This window comes from Macaca fascicularis, chromosome 3 (assembly GCF_037993035.2).
Source record: "Macaca fascicularis isolate 582-1 chromosome 3, T2T-MFA8v1.1".
NCBI lineage: Eukaryota > Metazoa > Chordata > Mammalia > Primates > Cercopithecidae > Macaca > Macaca fascicularis.
This window is the reverse complement of record NC_088377.1, coordinates 18,210,172-18,234,389: the sequence shown is the minus strand read 5'-3', so window position 1 is coordinate 18,234,389 and position 24,218 is coordinate 18,210,172. Positions and strand designations below refer to the sequence as shown.

The 24,218-nt window shown below is 39.0% G+C and overlaps 1 protein-coding gene across 8 annotated transcripts in view; it reads right to left on the bottom strand.

Annotated features, from left to right (window-relative positions):
* Window positions 1-24,218, bottom strand: part of HEMK2 (HemK methyltransferase 2, ETF1 glutamine and histone H4 lysine) — a 344,126-nt gene that overhangs the window by 274,972 nt on the left and 44,936 nt on the right. For 2 of the 8 annotated variants that reach the window (XR_012432072.1, XR_012432069.1), the window contains exons 8-9: window positions 22,327-22,408; window positions 1,244-1,312 (exon numbers count right to left, since the gene is read on the bottom strand). The gene's annotated coding sequence lies outside the window, so the exon portion shown is untranslated. Of the gene's footprint in view, window positions 1-366; window positions 1,313-22,326; window positions 22,412-24,218 lie in introns of those variants that run through there. The other 6 variants (XR_012432075.1, XR_012432070.1, XR_012432074.1 and 3 more) reach the window with 4 other exon arrangements.

Sequence of the window (24,218 nt, the reverse complement as noted above, 5' to 3'; positions counted from 1 at the left end):
CATAATAGTAATAAATCTCTGTGCCTTTTCTTTAGTTGATTTTTAGCAAACCTTCCAAGCTTTCCCTTCACCCATAAAAAACTGTGTAACTTTTGGGTTACTATATTTCTGGCTCTTATTTTTTGAACATCTTCCATAGGGGGTTTTCTTTGTCTTATAAAAATGTGGGGAAGCTGAAATGCAGGGAATCTGAAGCAATCATATGTTTTTGTTTTACCTCCTATGTGAAATACATAAGCAAAGTGGTTCCTCAACACGTACATCAACGGCTAAATTCCAAAGGTATCCCAGTTGTCTGAGCATTCTCCCCTACCTATCAGTGTATTCTTTTCCTCTTCTTACTTTTCCATAAACCAAATGTTTTCATTTCTTATATTTACAATTCTGTGACTCTTAATAAAGATAGTAAAGCATAAACAATAAATGCCTGGAAATGCAGTTTTTGTCTGACTTTGGACTTATTCCGTTGTTCAGTTTTCTCTGAAGATTTTTCCTGCCAACCTTCCACTCCACCCACCATCACCCGACCCCAGCCCCCTCCATTTGGTTCACTGACACCTTCCAAAACCTATTCCAGTGTCTAGCACTAACGACAATGCACCACAGAGGGAGAGGGCGTGGGCTCCAGAATCGGCAACCTCAGTCTGAATCTCTGCTGCCCCACTGAGGGATTCTTAACCTCTCTGAGTCTCTATTCCTTTATCTGTAAAAGTGGAGATAACAGCAAAACTGGGTAATCTTCTGGAAATATTTAAATGAGTTGACCTATGTGAAAGAAACTGACTTTTAATAGATAATTAGTAAATTCTAGTTTATCTTTCCTAGTTTGGGGAATTTGGAAGGAAGAATAACAACGATTGTTGTCTATAAACTCATACCACTTTTCCACCGCACCCCTTTATCTTAACAATCTAAATGAAAGTTCAATGGCAGAGTACCAAAGAAAAGAGGCTAAAATGTTTATCTGAAAAAATCAGTAGACTTCTGCCAAATTTCCAGTCTCACAAAACCCAAGAATACTCTTCCCAAGAATTTCCAGTGCCCCGCTCCCAATCGCTAATAATAAAAACAACAATTCTGACATCTGTTTGCTGCTAGAATATATTGGTGGCTCAATCTTCAAAGAAAAATTTAATGTAATCAAATATATTCAAATTCAAGTATAATTTAGAAGGTTTTTTTTACACATCAGAAGGTATTTTAAGACCTGGCCCTTTCTCCGCTTGTTGATGGCAACACTTACTAGTTCCGGTTACTTTCACCATCCACCTCTTTGGATCTGGATACTGGAAGCTCACTTCAGTAATACCTCCTGGAAGACCAAAAAGTGAGATAAACAGAAATATTAGCATAATTGAATGAGGCAATATGGACAAACAACTGCAAAGAAGACAGATACTCAATCATGTAGAATATTAACATTCTCTCTTCCCCTTTTATGGACATTTTATTCTGCTACAGAATTCCAGTCACTAGTTTAGCTACACTCTGAAAAGTCATTTTCCTTTTTGACTTGTAGTGGAGCCAATCGGTTTAGAAGCACTCAGGGAGGTATCTTATATACCATCTGGGACAAAGTAAATAAAGTATTTTTTCATTTCCTTAGCAGTTACAAATTTACCTAATGATATCATTCCAAATGGAGCAGAATATAAGGTTCGACTATGTTAATCATTTGGCAATTGTGGTCCAAGTCCTATTACAATATTAAGATACCACAATTTAAATCACACATCATATGAAATAGTAATTTGCTTTAAAAATGCTGAATTTCTTGGCTCATGTTCTAAAAAGATATTGTAGGAGACCAATTGCAACAAAAAATTTAGAGAACATGTGTGGAATAAAATATGTAAGGAATTTCCCTAGTTTATTTACTTAAATGAGCCACACCATAAAAGTGGCTACAATGCATATATATACACACACACACACACACACACACGTATACATATATATATATCCCTGAGCCCTCGTAATTGTTAGATTGCTAGACTAGCTTTGCTATGAAAAAGCTGAGGAACTCCAACTGGAGCCATTCCTTTCCCCAATTATTACTGAAGGTTATATTTCATTATCTAGCTGAGCTGCTGTAATTAGCATCAACAAAGCTCTGTGCCATAATTCTTGATGTATAAACTTTTGGGAAGCCCATTACAATTCAGATGGACCTTCTGAAATGTAGCATTCCACCTGATGGCTAATCCCAGATATTAATGTCCATTCAATTTCCATTCACCCCTTCTAACGTGTTTGTGTACTGCTTGCTCATGACTGTAATATGTTTGTAGTACAAATAGTACTTTGCATTTTTGAATTTGGGGCTTAAATCTGTTCAGGCTCTCTCATGTGGCTGGAATGTTGGCATGGCTCAGAAAACAAAAGTCAACTTAAAAAAAAGTGGGTTCCTCCAGGAAGAGAGATGGCTATCAAGCTTGACAAATGCACTGTAATGTGAACAGGGCAGCAGGGTTAATTCTGTTAAGTGATTACTATAGGCCTTTGCTTGTCTTGGACTTTTGGCCTTTTGCTGCAAACAGGGTGGGCCTTGTTAAACTGCCAAGTCGACAACTTTATATCCAAAGGCTTTTGACAATTTTATATCCAAGGCTTTGCTTTTCTGTTGTGATTTTTCAACAGGAAAGCTCAAAGTGCTTTGGGGATTTTCATCTCTGAGTCCATGATAACACTTAGAAAACTCAATGGATCATTGTTTGCTGAATCCGAGCCTAAAAACTAGGTTCTAAGAGAAAAAAAAATCATTGTATAAAAACATAGATTTGGATATCACAGTGTGCTCTGCTAATTTCTTTTGGCTGGTGCTTTTTTTTGTTTAAAGTTTACATGGAATCTCTGTTTCCACTGAACCATCTCAGACACTGAAACACAAAGCTGGGTTACAACCTAATCCACAATGTGGGGTTATCTTCCTACTGTTGGGGCACTTTCCAACTGGGTAAGGATTTGAGCACTACAGAGATGTATACTGAGTTCTTATATTACTCTGTCTGTGTCAGACTTAACTGAGACACAGATAAGTTAAAAAAGTAGCCCGCAAATCCTAGGACCTACTGCCCCACAATCTAAGAGCTAAAATCATTGTCTCTTGGACATAAATCAGCAAACTTCATTCAGCACATGTTACATACTTGCCATATGTTAATCCTCTACTAACCATGTGTTACATACTGTGGAAAAAAAAAAAAAAGCCACCATTGAAGGTTTCTAGGTTTCTAAAAGTTACCTGATCTACCAATCATCTCCATCAGAACCCTCAGGTAAGCTTGTGTATTAAGCAGATTCCTGAATCCCACCCCAGATCTACTTGATCAAAGGAGGGGGCTAAATATGCATTTTTTATAAGCTTCTCCCAAATGATGCTTATGAGTAATGTTTGAGAACTATTCTAGACTCACGATTCTCAAACCTGGCTGCGCATTTGAATCACCTGGTGAAGTTAAGCCACCAGGGACGTAGTACCACAGCAGACCAACTAAATCAGACCCTCGGGTAAGGGGGAGCCTGAGCATCTGTCGTTGTTGTTGTTGTTGCTGTTGTTGCTGTTGTTGTTGTTAAGTCCCCATGTGACTCAAATGGGCATCCAAGTCTGTGAACCATGGTTCTAGACTTTAGGCCCTATCAGAATTTACGACAGGGAGAAATCACTTCTATCTGAAGTGGGCAGATACTACCTTTGATTTCCTCTCAGATCTCGCAAAAGACTTCACATTCTCTTTGAAAAGTGTGTGTGTATGAGTTTGTTATTGTTTTGAAAATTACATATTTATACAGCACCCATCCAAGAAACAATTTTTATAGACAGTACATAATTTCATTTCTCTTCAATTCATCTGCTGTAATGATTAGAAGAAAAGTTTATTAGTATTCCAATTATAGATAAAGCAAAAGATTGGTACTTGGCCTGAGATCACAGACCAAGTTCATTCTAAAATTCTGACTTCACTGGAGTTGCTTCCCAGAAATTAAAAAAAGAGAGATTGAGAGTCTTTTAACAGTCCTAGTTGAAATGTAGCCTATTCAATACTAAAAATTATTCAAATAAGTAGTCCATCCACACTCCATAATGGACAGTTTTCCTCTTGGCTTTTGTGTTGTTGTTATTATAAAGAAGGGAATATCCTAAAAGGTCAATAATCCTCTATTTCTCCATTTTTCTGTCTCCATAAGGCAACATCACTGAATGTATTAATAGGCTTGCTCAGTTAGGGTTTTTAATTCCTCCCAGTTTGCCCAGAATGTTCTCAGTTTCAGTACTGAAAGCCTTGTGCCCAGTTAACCCTTGTCTTGGGCAAACCTGGACAGTCCCTATCAGCAGTGGCAATAAACAGTGCTTTGAAAATCTACGTAGGAATGGGAGTTTCGGGTTGGTTAGGAAGATCGGCCAGGCCAGCAGGGAGTGAGACAATAAAGATCCATGAAGGTGGGTAGGCTTGGCTTCAGGCTTTGAAGTCTAGCTGGGGAGGCACAGTACATGACCTAGCAAGAGGCTCTCAAACTTGAATGTGTATTACAGCCCCTGGATGGCTTGTTAAAACACAAATTGCTGGGCACCACCTCCAGAGTTCCTCATTCAGTAGGTCTAGAGAGGGGTCTAGAATTTGCATTTCTAACACATTCCCATGTGATGCTGATGCTGCTGGTCCCAGGATCACACCTTGAGAACCACTGCTCTGGGTGCTAGTCTAGACTTTAGTTGAGCATAAGTAATCGGTTTGAAGGTGGTATCTTAGCACCAGGGAGCTAGCAGGCCACATTAGGCAGAGAGATAAGCTAGGGACCAAAGGCAGGACTCAAAGCACTGAGCAAATCTGAGCTAACATGGCAGGACCAGGCTAAGAGGATCTGGAGTACTAGGCAGATAAACAAAAGAGGAGCTCCATCTTAAAGAAGTATGACCAAAATCTTTCTACTGGATGTGGGTGCAAGGTGAGGTGTTGGCCTTAGGAACAAGGCAAAATTCAATGTGTAAGCAATCATTCAGGACCACAGACTTAATGGCCAGTCACTAGAGTGGATTAATTCCTGAATTAGGAATTTTTAAGATCCCCTGACAACCAAAAAAGTTGGGTGACCAACTATCCTAGTTTTCCCAGGAATTTCCCGACTTTAGCACTGAAAGTTCAGGGCCTAGAAACCCCTCAGTCCTAAAACATCTGGTCACCCTAATTGTACTCTTAAGAGACTAGAGCCTAGATCCACCTACATCTCTGGGTCAGCTGGCTCCAGCCATAAGAAAAGAAAGCACACATGAGAAGAGGAGGGGCCAGTTGGAAAATGAGGCAGAGAGCCAAGATGCTCATTGCAACCTATAGCCTTCAAGAGAGGATAAAAGAGCACCCAGAAATATTGTCTATAAATGCTGAAATGTATTTGCTTTAAATGGGCAAAACACGTTAAATGACTCCACAGGCCTGCCGTTTTTCTAAACTCACGAAAGTGGAAAAGTTCAGCATAAACGGAACCATCCAGACACCCCATAGATGGAAGTCTCTCTCACTGCCTTTTGACAATCATCACACACACTTAAGATCTCATTGTAAGTATAGCCTTAAAGAGCCCTGAGAAGTACACACCAGTAGGGGAACTAAAACCCATTTGTAAATATTAGCAGAGTCTCCCATATTCTTTTGGTTTCCTTCACACACAAAAATAAGCTAAATGGAATGAACACACAGTTCAAAATGACTAAAACATTAAAGGACATTTAAATCTGGGAAAAGAATCTCTCTGTTGGGAATGTGGATTTCACCTAAGATCCTTAGTGCCATTCCCAGCATGCCAGAGTTATTTCAAATCTCTTTCATAATCAAATATTAATATTCCACCAGAATGGGGAGCATGAGGGCCACTATTGACAGGAACACAGCCTACTAATTATGACAGAAGTTTAAGATGTTCTTCACTAACGTTATCCACAGACTGCATAAAAATAATAACAGAAAACGTTTAACAGTAACAAGGATCATCACCAGGGAAAGTACCCAAACCATCACAAAATCCAAAAGCAAACACTGAACTAATCCATCCTCCCAGTAACTAACTCCTGCAAAATGCTGCTTATGTAGAAATAATCTTCTCAATCACACTTAAAATATTCACTATGATAATGAACTTTAGCCTCAGTGGATTGACTGTCCCAATATGCTGAGTCTTCATGATCAAGGAGAATCTGGCATAACCAGCATCTTCAAAACGCAAGTACCCTATGTCCTTCTGGAATGAACATCCAGAAGGTAGGCTGAAACAGATGCATCCGACAAGGAGACTCTCCCAGAGCTGAAGTGGGAGTTCAGAGCAGAGTGGAGAAGATTGAAAATCTCCCAGATAACCTGGGAGAAAATGCCAGAAGAAACAGGAATTTGACCATCCATTCAATCTTTCATTCAACAGATAGTTATGATGTGCCATCTCAATGCCAGACTCCATGCTAGGCAGAAAAGCTACAAAGTCTAATGGAACTGCTTTCTAGGTATTTGTAATCAAACAGGGCAAGCAGATAAATTAACAAGTAATTGCAGTACCTCTAAGACATTTTGTAATAAAAGGATATGTGCAACCTCAGAGAAGCACAGAAAAGAGAGAATTTCCCCCAACCTTTTATTATTTTCAGTGCAACTAACTGTTTTTGATACCAGAGTTAAGCTCTTCCTTCTCAGAAGCTTCTTATTTGAGTCACTTTTGGGAAAAAAATAATTATTGCTTTTCCGAGAGATCAGAGTATCATCAAATGTTATTGTGATTCTAAGACTGCCAACAGCTACCACTTAGTGAATACTTACTATGTGCCAGGCACTACACTGAATGTTCTGCACACATTACTCCAGTCAATCCTCAGCCCTGCGTGACAAGCAGCATGCTCTCTCCTCTTTAGAAATCAAGGGGAAATGAATCACAGTGGGATTAACTAGTTTATCCTGGGTCTGTCAATGATGGGGCCAGGAAGTGAACACAGATAGTCCACTTCATGTTCAAGATCTTAACCACTATGTTGAAATCACTTATGTAGTGAACTATTAGAATGTCTATATTGATTATTTGTATTCTACTGTTATAATTGCATGCATCTAGTTTTTGCTTATGAGTTCTTACAAGAAATTGCATGCTGCTTTTAATACTTCCTTATTTGAGTTGATAATTTTCAACCATTTTATTTGAACCAATCTCTGTGGGCCTTAACCACAATAGCTGCAATTTATTGAAAACTTGCTCTGAGCCGGTATATATCATCTCTGTCAATTCCCATAGTTCTCTGAGGGGTATGTATGTAGGTATGTATGTATACTTATATTTTTATATATGTATCTATAATGTAGAGTATCAGGTAACTTACCCCTGGTAGCTTAGGCTACAGGTCCTCCACTAGCATAGGCTTTTCCAAGGTTCTAGAAAGGGTTCTTAGAAACATGTTTGCGTGGGCATACATTTTCTTATCTATTTTTTAAAGAGTATTTCAAAACTTGTATAAGCTTAAGACCCACAAAAACTGAGCCAACCTTGCAGACCACAGGTGATGGAAACAGGGTTTGTGTGCAGGTGTGCCCAACTCCAAGGGTTTAAAACCCCATGACATAGTAAGTAGGGAAGAAGGGGTGGAGCAGCAGGATTTAGATGTACATGTTGGGCTCATACTGAGAGATTTCAAGCTATGGAAAGAGGGGAGTTGATTTGAGGGAATTTTCTCCTCTAAAGTGACCTTGAAGCCCTCATTTTAATGTTTCATGTACCAACAAGAAGTAGAGAATGTAGGTAACTCTGATACCAATGAGGCTCTAAGAACTACTAGGTGAACACTCACAATAGTGGCACCAGTTCTGAACAACACATTTGTAAATAAATTGAAGCAGCCTTCAGTTTTGTCCAAACTGAGAAGCTACTATACACTAAGCAAGTCAAACAGGCCAAAGGCACTTTGGTGACACTTAGCTTAGGTAGCCCTTGGACTGCCAATCCATCATTATCTGAAAGTTCTGCATTGACCAACCACTGTCAGAAAATGTTCCCTTTCTTCCAGAAATTCCACGCCTGCTCACCTTCCAAAAGTTTCCAGGGTGCTTGTTGATCTTTCACCCAAACAGCCACCTAACACTTTAGAAATATCCACCTCTGTAAAGAAACCCACTCAGCTGCAACAACCTGGTTTTTTTGTTTTTTTTTTTAATTCATTAAGCCTTAGAATAGCATCTTTCTTTGTAATTATAAATGCAATATTTATTAAAAATACATACAATGATTATTTTAAGCAGGGAAAGAACAGGCTGAAAATAAGTGATTTTAATAAGAGCTTTAGCAATTTTTAATAGACCTGCATTCCTTTACATTTCTGGTGTTTCTCAAACTTTAGTGGGTTTAAAGTTCATCTGGGGATTTATAAAAATTGCTGACTTCAAGAGCTCCTCTCAAAATTTCTAATTCTGAAGTCCTGGAGGGATCCTCAACAATCTTCATTTTTAACTATTTTGATGAAGATGGACTGCAGCTGCCTCTTGAGAAATGCTTCTTTAGAACAAGTGAAATTGCTAATTACACAGTAAGCACTTAGGCATCTACCATTATCCAAGTCTTGTTAGTTGTGAGTTGCCCCTTGGTATCTGCTAAGGTTTGAGTACCCCTCAGAAGGTATATGTTGGAAACTTAACCTTTAATGCAACAGTGTTTGTTGGGAGGTAGGTCCTAATGAGAGGTAATTAGGACATGAGGGCTCTGCACTTATGAATAGATGAATGCTATCAATGCGGAAGTAGGTTCCTTATAAAAGAACAAGGTCAGCCGCCTTTCCTCTCTCCCATCCTCTTTTTGCCCCTTTGATATCCGATGCCTTCCACCATGAGATGACACAGCAAGAAGGTCCCTGATAGATACCAGTGGCTCAATCTGGGACTTCCCAACTCAAGAACTATGAACCAATAAATTTCTGTTCATTAAATTATCCAATCTCAGGTATTCTGTTACAGTTTCACAAAACAGACTAAGACAGTATCCTATTCTCGGCTGCAGCAATTCTTTTTAAGACAAACCTCCATGGATTTTAAGACATCTGGGTAGGGAGAGTTAATTATGTCCTCTCAAAGAGGTATTTTCCCTAGACCAATTAGTTTACAAGAACATACACTCTCTGTTTCTAAAACTTTGGAAAACAAAGATGTGGTTCATATCAGAGTGAAAGTTTCATTGATATCCATTATAATGAACATGTTTCATTTTGGCAAACAGTTATGAAATGTCCTGTTCACTTGGAGAAAATTCCTGGAAAGATGGTAGGCACAGGTCCCAACTCCCAATATGGAATCCTAAGGGGCAGAAGATCTGTCTGCTCCCAGAGAAGGGTGGACTCTTCCCACACGAAGATCTTAGCCACATTTTGTCTCCCTGAATTCTTGCCAGAGACTAGTCCTCCAGGCTGAGAGTTATCTCATACAGGTTCTTTTTTTTAACCTGAGTTAACTGGAGTCAATTACGTTATCTAAAACTGAGAACCCTGGGTATGGTACACGCAGACACTTACAGCAGAAAATATCTGATACAGTTTGGCTCTGTGTTCCCACTCAAATCTCATGTCAAATTGTAATCCCCAATGTTGGAGAAGGGATCTGGTGGGAGGTAATTGGATCACAGGGGCAGATTTATCCCTTGCTCTTGTGATAGTAAGTTCTCATGAGATCTAATAAATGTTTAAGGGTGTGTAGCACTTCCCCCACTTCACTCTGTCTCTCGTTCCACCATGGTGAGACGTGCTTGCTTCCCCTTTACCTTCTGCCATGACTGTAAGTTTCCTGAGACCTTCCAGCCATGCTTCCTGTACAGCCTATGGACTGTGAGTCAATCAAACCTCTTTCTTCATAAATTATCCAGGTCAGGTAGTTCTTTACAACAGTGTGAGAACAGACTCTACAATATCTTCAAAATGTTTTTTATTTAAAAAAAAAAAAATGGATGGGGGCCAGGTGGGTGGTGGCTCATGTGTGTAATCTCAGCACTTTGGGAGGCCGAGGTGGGCAGATCATGAGGTCAGGAGATCGAGACCATTCTGGCTAACACAGTGAAAAACTGTCTTTACCAAAAATACAAAAAATTAGCCGGGCATGGTGGCGGGTACATGTAATCCCAGCTACTCAGGAGGCTGAGGCAGGAGAATCGCTTGAACCTGGGAGGAGGAAGTTGCAGTAAGCTGAGTTTGTGCCACTGCACTCCAGCCTGGGTGACAGAGCAAGACTCCATCTCAAAACAAAACAAAACCAAAAAAAGGGTGGGTAGCAGAAAGAAAAGAATAGAAGGTGAAAGGCAGAGAGGAAATGGAGAATTAGTATTCTATCCATCTGTGGAAATTTTTTAAAAATAGGTATTATCTTTTATTCTGATTTCTTATGGATTCCGCTTTGTAGATTTATGAGTCCAGGACCACTGGTATTCAGTAAAGGAGTAGAAATCAATTTGTAGGGGCAGGAGGGATGCCATGTGTCATAGCTACACAAACAGAAGAAACTTAGTGATTCAAAGTCACAAAGAAGAACAGTATTGGCTGGAAGCTACGGCTTATGCTTATAATCCCAGCACTTTGGGAGGCCGAAGTGGGTGGATAACTTGAGGTCAGGAATTCGAGACCAGCCTGGCCAAGATGGCGAAACCCCCATCTCTACTAAAAATATAAAAATTAGGCCGGGCGCGGTGGCTCAAGCCTGTAATCCCAGCACTTTGGGAGGCCGAGACGGGCGGATCACGAGGTCAGGAGATCGAGACCATCCTGGCTAATATGGTGAAACCCCATCTCTACTAAAAAATACAAAAAACTAGCCGGGTGAGGTGGTGGGCGCCTGTAGTCCCAGCTACTCGGGAGGCTGAGGCAGGAGAATGGCGTAAACCCGGGAGGCGGAGCTTGCAGTGAGCTGAGATCCGGCCACTGCACTCCAGCCTAGGCGACAAAGCGAGACTCCGTCTCAAAAAAAAAAAAAAAAAAAAAAATTAGCTGGGCATAGTAGCCGGCACCTGTAATCCCAGCTACTCAGGAGGCTGAGGCAGGAGAATTATTTGAACCTGGGAGGCAGAGGTTGCAGTGAGCTGAGATCATGCCACTGTACTCCAGCCTGGGTGACAGGGCGAGACACACTCTTTCTCAAAAAAAAAAAAAAAACAAAACAAAAAACAAAGAAAGAAAGAACAGTATCACCAACTATCACCTTTCAAACAGTGATGGGTCCCTAATACCTACATGCTGAGTATTGTCACACTCATGTTCTGCAGCTGTTTGTATTCTGGGTCGTACTATATGTACACAAGACAGAAAACAAAAAACACTGTTTAATTCAGATTTTGTCATGTATATACTATAACTGTTTACTAAAATATCATATTTGTATGAGGTGGAAAGTTTAATATACTAGCAAACTGCTAAAGATAATTTACTATTTTTTTTAACAAGGAATGTATATTTATGTAGCACTCTCAGACTTTAAAAGCACCATTATTGTACATAAAACTTTTTGATTTGCAGTTTTTCATCATAAACCCAACAGAGCAGAGACCAGACACCAGGCATTTTTCCGTGGAGTCACTCTGCCTTATTATCAGGACTGGACTTAAGTATCCTTCCCTGGAAAGGGCAAAAGAGCTCACATTGTAGGGCAAACATGCTTGAGGCAACACAAAGAGGCACAGTCATGTTTCAGGATGTGGTTTTAGCCAAAGGTGATACAATCACAAAGCTGGGTTGAAAAAGGACATAACAATCAGTTGCCTTGAGTGTGTCTCCATTACCTGGAGTCTTCTTGTTCTTCTCTCTACCTCTCCAAGAGTCTCCATTACCACTGATGTAAATAATTAGTAATAAGAGCCGGAAGCTAAAATGTTGAAATACGTGAGTTCTTTTGAACACAAATTTAATAGCAGTAGTAAACTAACAAATGAACCATTGAATTGAGGGTAGATTCTGCTGCAACAAAGAACTTGTATTATGATATAAATTGAGAAGATTGTTCTGATCTAGCTCCTCCTATATTCAGAGTTAAAACTGTCTGTAAACATCATGTTCCACCTAAGAACCATTAACTCTCCCATTCTCACAACCTGTGTGACAAATACTCATACTCTAAATATTTGGCTTATCTCACTTATCTATTACTAGAGGATTTAACATATAAGTGTTGCCCTACATACAGACTACTAAGTTAACCATAACCATTCATGTATCGACACGTATGTTCAAACAGCAATGATGAATTGAGTGCCTGCTCTGAAGGAACTCAAATTCAGATTCAGCTGATATTTCTGGAGTAACACCCATGTACTAGGCACTGAGCTAAAGACTTTGTCTTATGTAGGTGCCTATCATGTGCTAGGTATTGAACTAGTTACTTTAACACATTATCTCATGTGGTCTTTGTAACAACCTAGTAGGTAGACATTAGCATTTTTCATTTTATAGATAGGAACCTCACACTCAGAAAAGGTAAGTGACTTGCCTGAAGTCATAAAATTAGTCAAGACTTAAAACTGGCTTGAAAACTGAGTCTTCTCTCTGGCTCTTTCCTATTGGTAATATTGTCTGTCTTATGTCCATGCTTTAACTATCCTCCTCTATGTAAACGAATATCTGATCAGAAAGAAACAAAGCCACTTACAGTTTTATTAGAAAGAAATAAAACCATATAGAATTTTAGCCAGCTATGTCTATGGGCTGACAGCTTTGCCCACACAAGGCCAAGCAACCACAGACTCCAGAGATGTGATGTGGAGATGTGCCAAGTGGCAGGTGATATCACATCTTTTCATTCCTAGAAGTACTGTACCCTAATAATTTTATGGTAGAGACATAAACATAAACAGATGGACGTGACAAATCCAGTAATGGCTGTTACATAATCTCAAGATCTTTCTAAGGACTCTAAGAACATGTCCAAGACCAAGAATGACTTACCAGGTACATGCCAGTGCTTTAACAAAACAGAAACTATTTTTCAACTAAACAAACATAAATTACATTATTCCTCTTTTTTGGCTCTACCATTTTGAAATTTCTAACTTTGTGAGGTTTTTAACTCAAAAATGTTTTTCTAAATTTATGGAAAGAGGCCACATATGCCCATGTTTAGGGAAAAGTATGGACTTTGGAGTTACAAGCTCAGGTTTGGACAAGGCCAGGTAAGGTTGGACTGAATCCTGCCTCTATCGTTTTCTCACTACATTTGCAGTAAGTCACTAAACTTTTTTAAGTCTCTGCTCCCTCATCTGTAAAATGGGTATAGCAACAACATTTACCTGCGCAGAAAAGAGTTAACCCAGCAGGGCTGAATTGTTCAAACCTTGCACATTCCCAAGAAAGGCCTGTTTTCATGACTGCTCTTTGACCAGCTTCTGGGAATTAAACTGTTAGAATTTTCCAAGAACTAAGAATATTTTTCTCATATGGGTTCTTGAGCCTACTATACCAGTTTGTCTGGATACTTGTGCAACGTGGTTTATGCTTGCTTCTGGGAGCCTGCAGCTTCGATGGTACAAGTCATGTGCCTATGTGAAAGATCCCCAATAAAAGCCCTAGACTCACTCAATCATGGCAGATGGGAGGCACGACTAGATTGCAGCTCCAGACAGAGCAGTGTGCAAGGGCTTGCGTTGTGAATTTTAGCTCCAGATCAACTGCAAGAACAAACCAGCAATCCTGAGAGGACCCACAGACCCTCTGAAGAAAACAGACAGCTCCTACAGGACCTGGGAGACCCCCCAAAACTGTGAGTGCCCTAACCTTGGAAGTGGAAGAGGGAGACCCTCCTTTCCTGAACTCACACTCCGACTGGAGAAGCTGAAGGTCTGTTTGCAGGAGAAGTTTCTTACTTTACCTGCAGCTGAGTCAGTCTGGAGGGCTGAGTGAAATTCAGGGGCAGAGGAAGTAGCAGAAAGGCTCTGGGAGCTCGCTGGGTCCCCTAGCAGGCCATTCCTGCCTGTCACCCCAAGGATCCAACAGGAGAGGAGCAGGGGATAAAACTACACGGGGAGAAGGAAATCTCTAGTTGAACTTTGTAACAATTAGAACAGGGTGAGAAGCCTCCTGGCCAGAACTCAGGGGAGGGCACAAATCCAGTGTGCAGACTCCAAAGGCAAGGGAAGACCCAAGCCCCTTTCTTTCCCAGCGTGGAGGTGGGTAGCCTGAGGCAGGTTTTCAAACCCATATTGCTCTCCACCTGGAACTGAGTGGGGATCTGGTGGTGGGGGCATGGGGGGAATGAGACAGAACCTTCAGTTTGCATGGGAGCTGGGTGAAGCCTGTAACTGCTGGCTGTCCCCTACTTCCCAGGCAACCTGCATGACTCAGCAGAGGCAGCCATAATCCTCCTAGGTACACATTCCAGTGGCCTGGGAATCTCACCCCCATCCCCGACAGTAGCTGCAGCAAGACCCACCCAAGGAGAGCCTGAACTCAGACATGCCTAGCCCAGCTCCCACCTGATGGTCCTTCCCTACCCACCCTGGTCGTGGAAGACAAAGGGCATATAATCTTGAGAGTTCTAGGGCCCCACCCGCCACCAGTTCCTCCCCATACTACCACAACTGATGCGCTCTGGAAAATGCCACCTCCTGGCAGAAGGCCAACCAGCACAAAAACAGCATTGAACCACCAAAGCAAAGGACCCTCATGGAGTCCATTGCACCCCCCGCCCCCTCCACCAGAACAGGGACTGGTATCCACGGCTGAGAGACCCAAAGATGGTTCACATAACAGGACACTGTGCAGAAAACCCCCAGTACCAGCCCAGAACTGCGTAGATTTACCAGGTGGCTAGACCCAGAAGACAGACAACAATCACTGCACTTCGTCTCACAGGAAGCCACATCCGTAGGAAAAACGGGGCGAGTACTACATCAAGGGAACTACCCGTGGGAGAATCTGAAGAATAGCCTTCAGCCCTAGACTTTCTCTTTGACAGAGCCTACCCAAATAAGAAGGAACCAGAAAACCAACCCAGGTAATATGACAAAACAAGGCTCTTCAACACCCCCAAAAAATCACATTAGTTCACCAGCAATGGATCCAAACCAAGAAGAAATCCCTAATTTACCTGAATAAGAATTCGGAGATTCGTTATTAAGCTAATCAGGGAGGGACCAGAGAAAGGCAAAGCGCAATGCCAGGAAATCCAAAAAATGAAACAGGAAGTGAAGAGAGAAATATTCAAGGAAATAGATGGTTTAAAGAAAAACAATCAAAAATTCAGGAAATTTTGGACACACTTTTAGAAATGCAAAATGCTCTGGAAAATCTCAGCAATAGAATTGAACAAGTAGAAGAAAGAAATTCAGAGCTCAATGACATGGTAATCAAATTAACCCAGTCCAACAAAGACAAAGAAAAAAAATGAGAAAATATGAACAAAGCCTCCAAGAAGTCTGGGATTATGCTAAACAACCAAACGTAACAATAATCAGTGTTCTTGAGGAAGAAGGCAATTCTAAAAGCTTGGGAAACATATTTTGGGGAATAATTGAGGAAAACTTCCTCAGCCTTGCTAGAGACATAGACATGCAAATATAAGAAAGCACAAAGAACACCTGGGAAATTCATCACAAAAAGATCTTCACCTAGGCACAATGTCATCAGGTTATCCAAAGTTAAGACGAAGGAAAGAATCTTAAGAGCTGTGAGACAGAAGCACCAGGTAACCTATAAAGGAAAACCTATCAGATTAACAGCAGATTTCTCAACAGAAACCCTACAAGCTAGAAGGGACTGGGGCCCTATCTTCAGCCTCCTCAAACAAAACAATTATCAGTCAAGAATTTTGTATCCAGAAAAACTAAGCATCATATATGAAGGAAAGATAGTCTTTTTTTTTAGACAAACAAATCCTGAGAGAATTTGCCATTACCACGTCACCACTATAAGAACTGCTAAAAGGAGCTCTAAATCTTGAAAGAAATCCTGGAAACACATCAAAACAGAATCTTTTTAAAGCATAAATCACACAGCACCTATAAAACAAAAATACAAGCTAAAAAGCAAAAACAAAAAACACCGAAGTATAAAGGCAACAAAGAACACAATGAATGCAATGGTGCCTCACATTTCAATACTAACATTGAATGTAAATGATGTAAATGCTCCACTTAAAAGATACAGAACCGCAGAATGGATAAGAACTCACCAACCAACCATCTGCTGCCTTAAGGGGACTCAGCTAACACATACGGACTCACATAAACTTAAAATAAAGGGGTAAAAAAAGGCATTTCATGCAAATGGACAACAAAAGTAAGCAGGTATAAATATTCTTATATCAGACAAAACAAACTTAAAAGCAACAGCAGTTAAAAGAGACAAAAAGAAACATTATATAATGGTAAAAGGCCTTATCCAACAGGAAAATATCACAGTCCTAAACCCTAAATACCACAATCACAAATCTGAAAATATATGCACCTAACACTGGAGCTCCGAAATTTATAAAGCAATTACTAATAGACCTAAGAAATGAGATAGACAACAACACAATAGTGGGGGACGTCAATATTCCACTGACAGCACTAGACAGGTCATCAAGACAGAAAGTCAACAAAGAAACAATGAATGTAAACTATACCTTGGACCAAATGGACTTAACAGATATATAGAGAACAGTTCATCCAACAACTGCAGAATACACATTCTATTCAACAACGCATAGAACTTTCTCCAAGATAGACCATATCATAGGCCATAAAATGAGCCTCAATAAATTTAAGAAAATTAAAATTATATCAAGCACTCTCTCAGACCACAGTGGAATAAAACTGGAAATCAACTCCAAAAGGAATCTTAAAAGAAGCCAGGAAATACATGGAAATTAAATAGCCTGCTCCTTAATGAGCACTGGGTCAAAAATTATATTAAGATGGAAATTTAAAAATTCTTTGAACTGAATGACAATAATGATACCACTTATCAAAACCTCTGGGATACAGCAAAGGTAGTGCTAAGTGGAAAGTTCATATCCCTAAACACCTACATCAAAAAGACTGAAAGAGCACAAACTGATACTCTAAGGTCACACCTCAAGAAACTAGAGAAACACAACAAACCAAACTCAAACCCAGCAAAGAAAGGAAATAACCAAGATCAGAGCAGAGCTAAAGGAAATCGAAACAAACAAACAAAACACAAAAGATAAATGAATCAAAAAGCTGGTTCTTTGAAAAGATAAATACAATTGATAGACCATTAGCAATATTAACCAAGTAAAGAAGAAAGAAAATCCAAATAACCTCACTAAGAAACAAAACAGGAGATATTACAACTGACATCACTGAAATACAAAAGATCGTTCAAGGCCACTATGAACACCTTTACACACATAAACTAGAAAATCTAGAATAGATGGATACATTTCTGGAAAAATACAACCCTCCTAACTTAAATTAGGAAGAATTACATACCTTGAACAGACCAGTAACGAGCAGCAAGATTGAAATGGCAATTTTAAAATTGCCAACAAAAAAATAGCCCAGGACCTGACAGATTCACAGCAGAATTCTACCAGACATTCAAAGAAAAATTGTCCCCAATCCTTTTGACACTATTTCACAAGATAAAGAAAGAAGGAACCATCCCTAATTCATTCTATAAAGTCAGCATTACCCTAATGCCAAAATCAGGAAAGGACATAACCAAAAAAGAAAACTACAGGCTGGGCGCGGTGGCTCACACCTGTAACCCCAGCACTTTGGGAGGCCAAAGCAGGTAGATCACGAGGTCAGGAGATTGAGACCATCCTGGCTAACACGGTGAAACCCCATCTCTACTAAAAATACAAAATAAATAGCCAGGCATAGTGGCGGGCACCTGTAGTCCCAGCTACTCGGGAGGCTGAGGCAGGAGAATGGCATGAACCCAGTAGGCAGAGCTTGCAGTGAGCCAAGATAGCGCCACTGCACTCCAGCCTGGGCGACAGAGCGAGACTCTGTCTCAAAAAAAAAAAAAAAAAAAAACAGGAAAGAAATAAAACTACAGACCGACATCCTTGAAGAACATAGGTGATAAAATCCTTAACAAAATACTAGCTAACTGAATCCAACAATATATAAAAAAGATCTACGGCCAGGCGCAGTGGCTCACACTTGTAATCCCAGTACTTTGGGAGGCTGAGGCGGGTGGATTACCTAAGGTCGGTAGTTCGAGACCAGCCAGACCAACATGGAGAAACCCTGTCTCTACTAAAAATACAAAATTATTTATTTTGTATTGGCATGTTGGTGCATGCCTGTAATCTCAGCTACTCAGGAGGCTGAGGCAGAAGAATCGCTTGAACCCGGGAGGTGGAAGTTGTGGTGAGCCGAGACATGCCATTGCACTCCAGCCTGGGCAACAAGAGTGAAACTCCATATCAAAAAAAAAAAAAAAAAAAAAAGATAATCTGCCATGATAAAGTGGGTTTCATACCAGGGATACAGGGATGGTTTAACATATGTGAGTCAATGAATCTGATACAACAGATAAACAGAATTAAAAACAAAACTTACATGATCACTTCAATAGATGCAGAAAAGGCATTCAACAAAATCTAGCATCCCTTTATGGTTAAAACTCTCAACAAAATCAGCATACAAGAGACATACCTTAATGTAATAAAAGCCATCTACAACAAACTCACAGCCAACTTAATACTGAATGGTAAAAGTTGAAAGCACTCCCTCTGAGAATGGAAACAAGGCAAGGATGCCCACTCTCACCACTTCTCTTCAACACAGTACTGGATGTCCTGACCAGAGCTATCAGACAAGAGAAAGAAATAAAGGGCATTCAAAGTAGTAAAGAGAAAGTCAAATTGTCACTGTTTGCTAACAATATGATCGCTTACCTTGAAAACCCTAAGGAGTCCTCCAGAAAGCTCCTAGAACTGATAAAAGAATTCAGCAAAGTTTCCAGACACAAGATGAATGTACACAAATCAGTAGCTCTTCCATACACCAAAAGCAACCAAGCAGAGAATCAAATCAAGAATACAATCCCTTTTACAATAGCTGCAAAAAAATACAATAAAATACTTAGGAATATGCCTAATAAAGGAGTCAAAAGACCTCTATAAGGAAAACTATAACACACTACTGAAAGAAATCATAGACAACATCAACAAATGGAAACATATCCCATGCTCATGGATAGGTAGAATCAATTTTGTGAAAATGACCATACTGCCAAAAGCAATCTACAAATTCAATGCAATCCCCATCAAAATACCACCATGATTCTTCACAGAATTAGAAAAACAATTCCAAAATTCATATGGAACCAAAAAAGAGCCTGCAGAGCCAAAGCAAGACCAAGCAAAAAGAACAAATCTGGAGGCATCACACTATCTGGTTTCAAACTATACTGTAAGGCTATAGTTACCAAAACAACATGGTACTGGTATAAAAATAGGCACAAAGACCAATGGAACAGAAGAGAGAACCCAGAAACAAACCCAGATACTTACAGCCAAATGATCTTTGACAAAGTAAACACAAACATAAAGTGGGGAAAGGACATTCTTTCAACAAATGGTGCTGGGATAATTAGCTAGCCACATGTAGGCGAATGAAACTGGATCCTCATCTCTCACCTTATGCAAAATCAACTCAAATTGGATTAAGTACTTAAACCTAAGACCTGAAACTATAAAAATTCTAGAAGTTAACATTGGAAAATCCCTTCTAGACATTGGCTTAGGCAAGGGTTTCATAACCTAGAACCCAAAAGCAAATATAATAAAAACAAACATAAATAGCTGGGACCTAATTAAACTAAAGAGCTTTGCGTGGCAAACAGAACAGTCAGCAGAGTAAACAGACAACTCACAAGTGGGAGAAAATCTTCACAATCTATACATCTGACAAAGGACTAATATCCAGAATATACCATGAATTCAAACAAATCACTAAGGAAAAAAACAAACAATCTTATCAAAAAGTAGAATGAAGACATGAATAAGACAATTCTCAAAAGAAGATACACAAACGGCCAACAAACATGAAAAAATTCTCAACATTACTAATGATCAGGGAAATGCAAATCAAAGCCACAATGAGATACCACCTCACTCCTGCAAGAATGGCCATAATCAAAAAATCAAAAAACAGTAGATGTTAGTATGGATGTGGTGAACAGGGAACACTTCTACGCTGTTGGTGGGAATGTAAACTAGTACAGCTGCTATGGAAAACAATATGGAGATTCCTTAAGGAACTAAAAGTAGAACTACCATTTGATCCAGCAATTTCACTACTGAGTATCTACCCAGAGAAAAATAAGTCATTATTCAAAAGACACTTGCACAAGCATGTTTATAGCAGCACAATTTACGATTGCAAAATCGTGAAACTAACCCAAATGCCCATCAATCAATGAATGGATAAAGACACTGTGATAGATACATATTTTATTTATATATATATATATATATATATATATATTTCTAATTCACAGAATTAAAAAAACAATTCCAAAATTTATATTCATATCATATATATTATATATGTACATTTTATATATATGATATATATATGATGGAATACTACACAGCCATAAAAAGGAATGAAGTAACAGTATCTGCAGTGACCTGGATGAGATTAGAGACTGTTATTCTAAGTGAAGTAACTCAGGAATGGAAAATCAAGCATTGTATGTTCTCACTGATATGTGGGAGCTAAGCTATGAGGACACAAAGGCATAAGAATTATACGATGGACTTTGGGGAGCTGCGGGGAAGAGTGGGAGGGGATGAGGGATAAAAAACTACAAATACAGTGCAATGTATGCTGCTCAGGTGATGGGTGCACCAAAATCCCACAAATCACCACTAAAGAACTTACTCATGTAACCAAATACCACCTGTACCCCAATAATTTATGGAAAAATAAAAAATAAAAACAAAAACCCTTAGACTCCTAGGCTAGGAGAGCCCTGCTGAAAGACAACATTTCACACTTGTCTCAACTCATTGCTGGAGGAATTAGGCACATTCTGTGCAACTCCACTGGGAGAGGACTCTTGGAAGCCTGAGGCTGCTTTCCTTTGGATTTAGTCCCATGTGCCTATTCCCTTTGCTGATTTTGCTGTATATCCTTTCACAACAATAAACTGTAATTGTAACTATTACAACTTCTGAGTTCTATGAGTCCTTCTAGAAAGTCACTGAACCTGGGGTGGTCTTAGGAATAGATGCCTGACACACTATCTCAAAGGATAATTATGAAGATTAAACAGCAATATGCATATCAAGCACTTGACATAATGCCTAGCCTAAAGTGTTCAGTGGGTGTTATTGGTATCATTATTATATATTACATTATTTATTCATATAAACTCATATCTTATTATATCACATATATAACTACATAGCTCAGTTTTCTATACATTCTTAATAAAAGATTGAGATAATTCTTTATTTTTCCTTAAACATTTACCTCTCTCACTCTTTGTTGATTTAGCTATATTTCTACTGAACACATGAACTAATATCCTCACTTCTCAGACTATCAACAGATGCCATTAAATAACTGGATGCTTGTTAGCAACTGGCCTGATAGTATTTGATTATGCTTTCTACTGTTCCTTCCTGATGACTTGTAGAGCGGTAGAACCAGACAATACCTGGAAAGTATTTGCTCACGTGGCAGTCACTGTTGATTGCCTACCCAAAGCCATTACTCCTTCTCCCTGCCTAAAAGAAGCTGAGTTTTGTTCAGCAGCAATGTGCCCAGTCCCACAGGATAAATCTTGGCTAGTCCAAGCTAGCACTAGTAGTTGCATTTTCTTTTGCCAATGATTTATTTTAAGTGATCATGGGACCTGGTTATGAATTATGAGACAAAGGTAGAATATCCCAGGACTCAGGAAGCAACTGGGAAGATTTCATCCTTTGACTGTATACAGAAAATCAGGTAGATAATACGAGGGTCCCTTTGCTCCTCTTGTTGCCTAACTTTGGAGATGGATATATAAAAACCTGCTGCTAAATGTGCAGTTGTTATCCCATGTCTACGATGGGAGATAGCATCAAATTACTGGAGATGGAAGAATGGGAAGATAGACAATTTGGTCTTGATAAAATTGTTGAACTATAATTTTGTAACTACTTATATTTAGACTTCCTTTAAATAAGAAAAGTAAATGTTCATTTTGTCTAGTAACTATTGGCTGAGTCTTCTCTTACATGAGACTAATAGTATCCTCAAGAACTTGAAACACATGCAGTTTCAACATGTGTTTTGTAAAGACAAATTATGCACAGCCCTGATTAGTCCATTTTCACACCGCTATAAAGATACTACCTGAGACTGGGCAATTTGTAAAGGAAAGAGGCTTACTTGACTCACAGTTCTGCATGGCTGAGGAGGCCTCAGGAAACTTACAATCATGGCAAAAGGTGAAGGGGAACCGCAAGGCAATCTTCTTATGGTGGCAGGAGAGAGAGGAAAGAGGGAAGCATCAGACACATCATGAGAACTTAACTCCATATCCTAGAACAGCATGGGGGAAACAACCCCCGTGATCCAATTACCTCCCACCAGGTCCCTCCCTTGACATGTGGTGATTACAATTCAGATTACAATCCAAACCCATATTAAGTCCTTATCTGAGAATTCTGAAAATATAGCACATGTGCAATTCAAACTTAATGATCTTCTTCCAAAAAAGACATATTCAGTAATAACAAACTTCAATCAAAACCCAATTATTTTTGTAAAGAAAGGAAGATAGAAACAGAAGATTCTTTACTCTTTTAAAGCATGTCATGGTCTCCTTTCAGGTTAAAGATCTTCTTGATTAAACATGAAATTTTCTGTGCAAATAAGCCATTTCTGCAGACATGAACTCTGAGGAGAATATTTTATGTTTATACTGTGGATTTTACTCTTCATGGTTGGGAAATGAGAAATGAACGCTATTTTACATGTCATTATCCTTTGCCAATTTCTCCGAAGGGCATCCAGCTTCACATAGTAGTAAAATGTATAATTCAGGACTGGGAAACTGTATAATCTGAAATTAGTGTTTTTAAGAAATTTTAAGGGAATCTGAATTTTAAAATGCTCAAAAAATAAAACATATATTTATATACAGTATTAGAGGGTATTATAGGTGTGATTGCTTTTAAGTCAAAGTTTTAATAATCTATTGCTTATTTATGGGTTGTATAATACTTCCAATATGTGAAGCAATAAGAAAAATGACAAAGGAATTATATACATATATACACATTTAAACATAATACATATATATGTACACAAATATCAAGCATGTATACCCTTCATAGTGGTCAATTTGGTAAGCTTTAATTGTTTGAATTTCTCATTAGGAATTTTATTCACAGTCAATACCATCTGATTTTAAATATCCTCAACAGTGGCTGATGGTCATTCTTTCAAAGCAGAGAAGCTATCCATCTGCTTTTTTCTCCACTCTTCACATTAGCCCAATTCCATACTTCTCTCCCTGACCAGGTAATCCCATATAGAAATGTGCATGTAAGTCTATATACATGAGTATTATTGTTTATTTTACAAAAAGGGATCTCGCAATTTCTATAGCTTGTCGGAGACAATCCTTATACTTTTGTGCAGAATACCTTGTGGAAATCACTACAGGTCAATAGGTATAGTACTAATCATTATTTTTAATGAGATTTTTGCCACTACAAACACATGGCCTTACATGTGAATATCTTTCTATGGAATAGAGTCCAAGAACTGGAATTGCTGGGCCAAGCAGCACACGTATATTTTAAAATTTAATAGATGTTGGCAAATGGCTTTCCCAAAACCTATAACACCTCATATTTTTCACAGCCATGAGACTAATCCTTTCCCTAAATCACCACCAGTAATATTTATTATAACTCTTCAATTTTTGTCATCTGATTGATGTAAAAATGACACTTTTACTTTAATTTGCATTTTCCCTACTAGTAACAAACTTGAGAATCCTTCCATATATTTTTTGGACATTTGGATTCATAATTCTTTGCCTGTTTTTTTATTGAATTGTGTTACTTTTGGCCAAATGTTCAGCTATTTGAAAAAATCAGTTACAAACATTTCTTGTAAATTGAATGTCTGTCTATTGTTTTATTTATGATATCCTTTGTGACATCAAAGTTCAAATATGTCTATCTTTTCTTTTATAGCTTCTGGAAAAGATGCTCTCAGTTCCTACATTTTTATACATTCAATTTTCTAGATCTTCTTGCAAGGCTTTT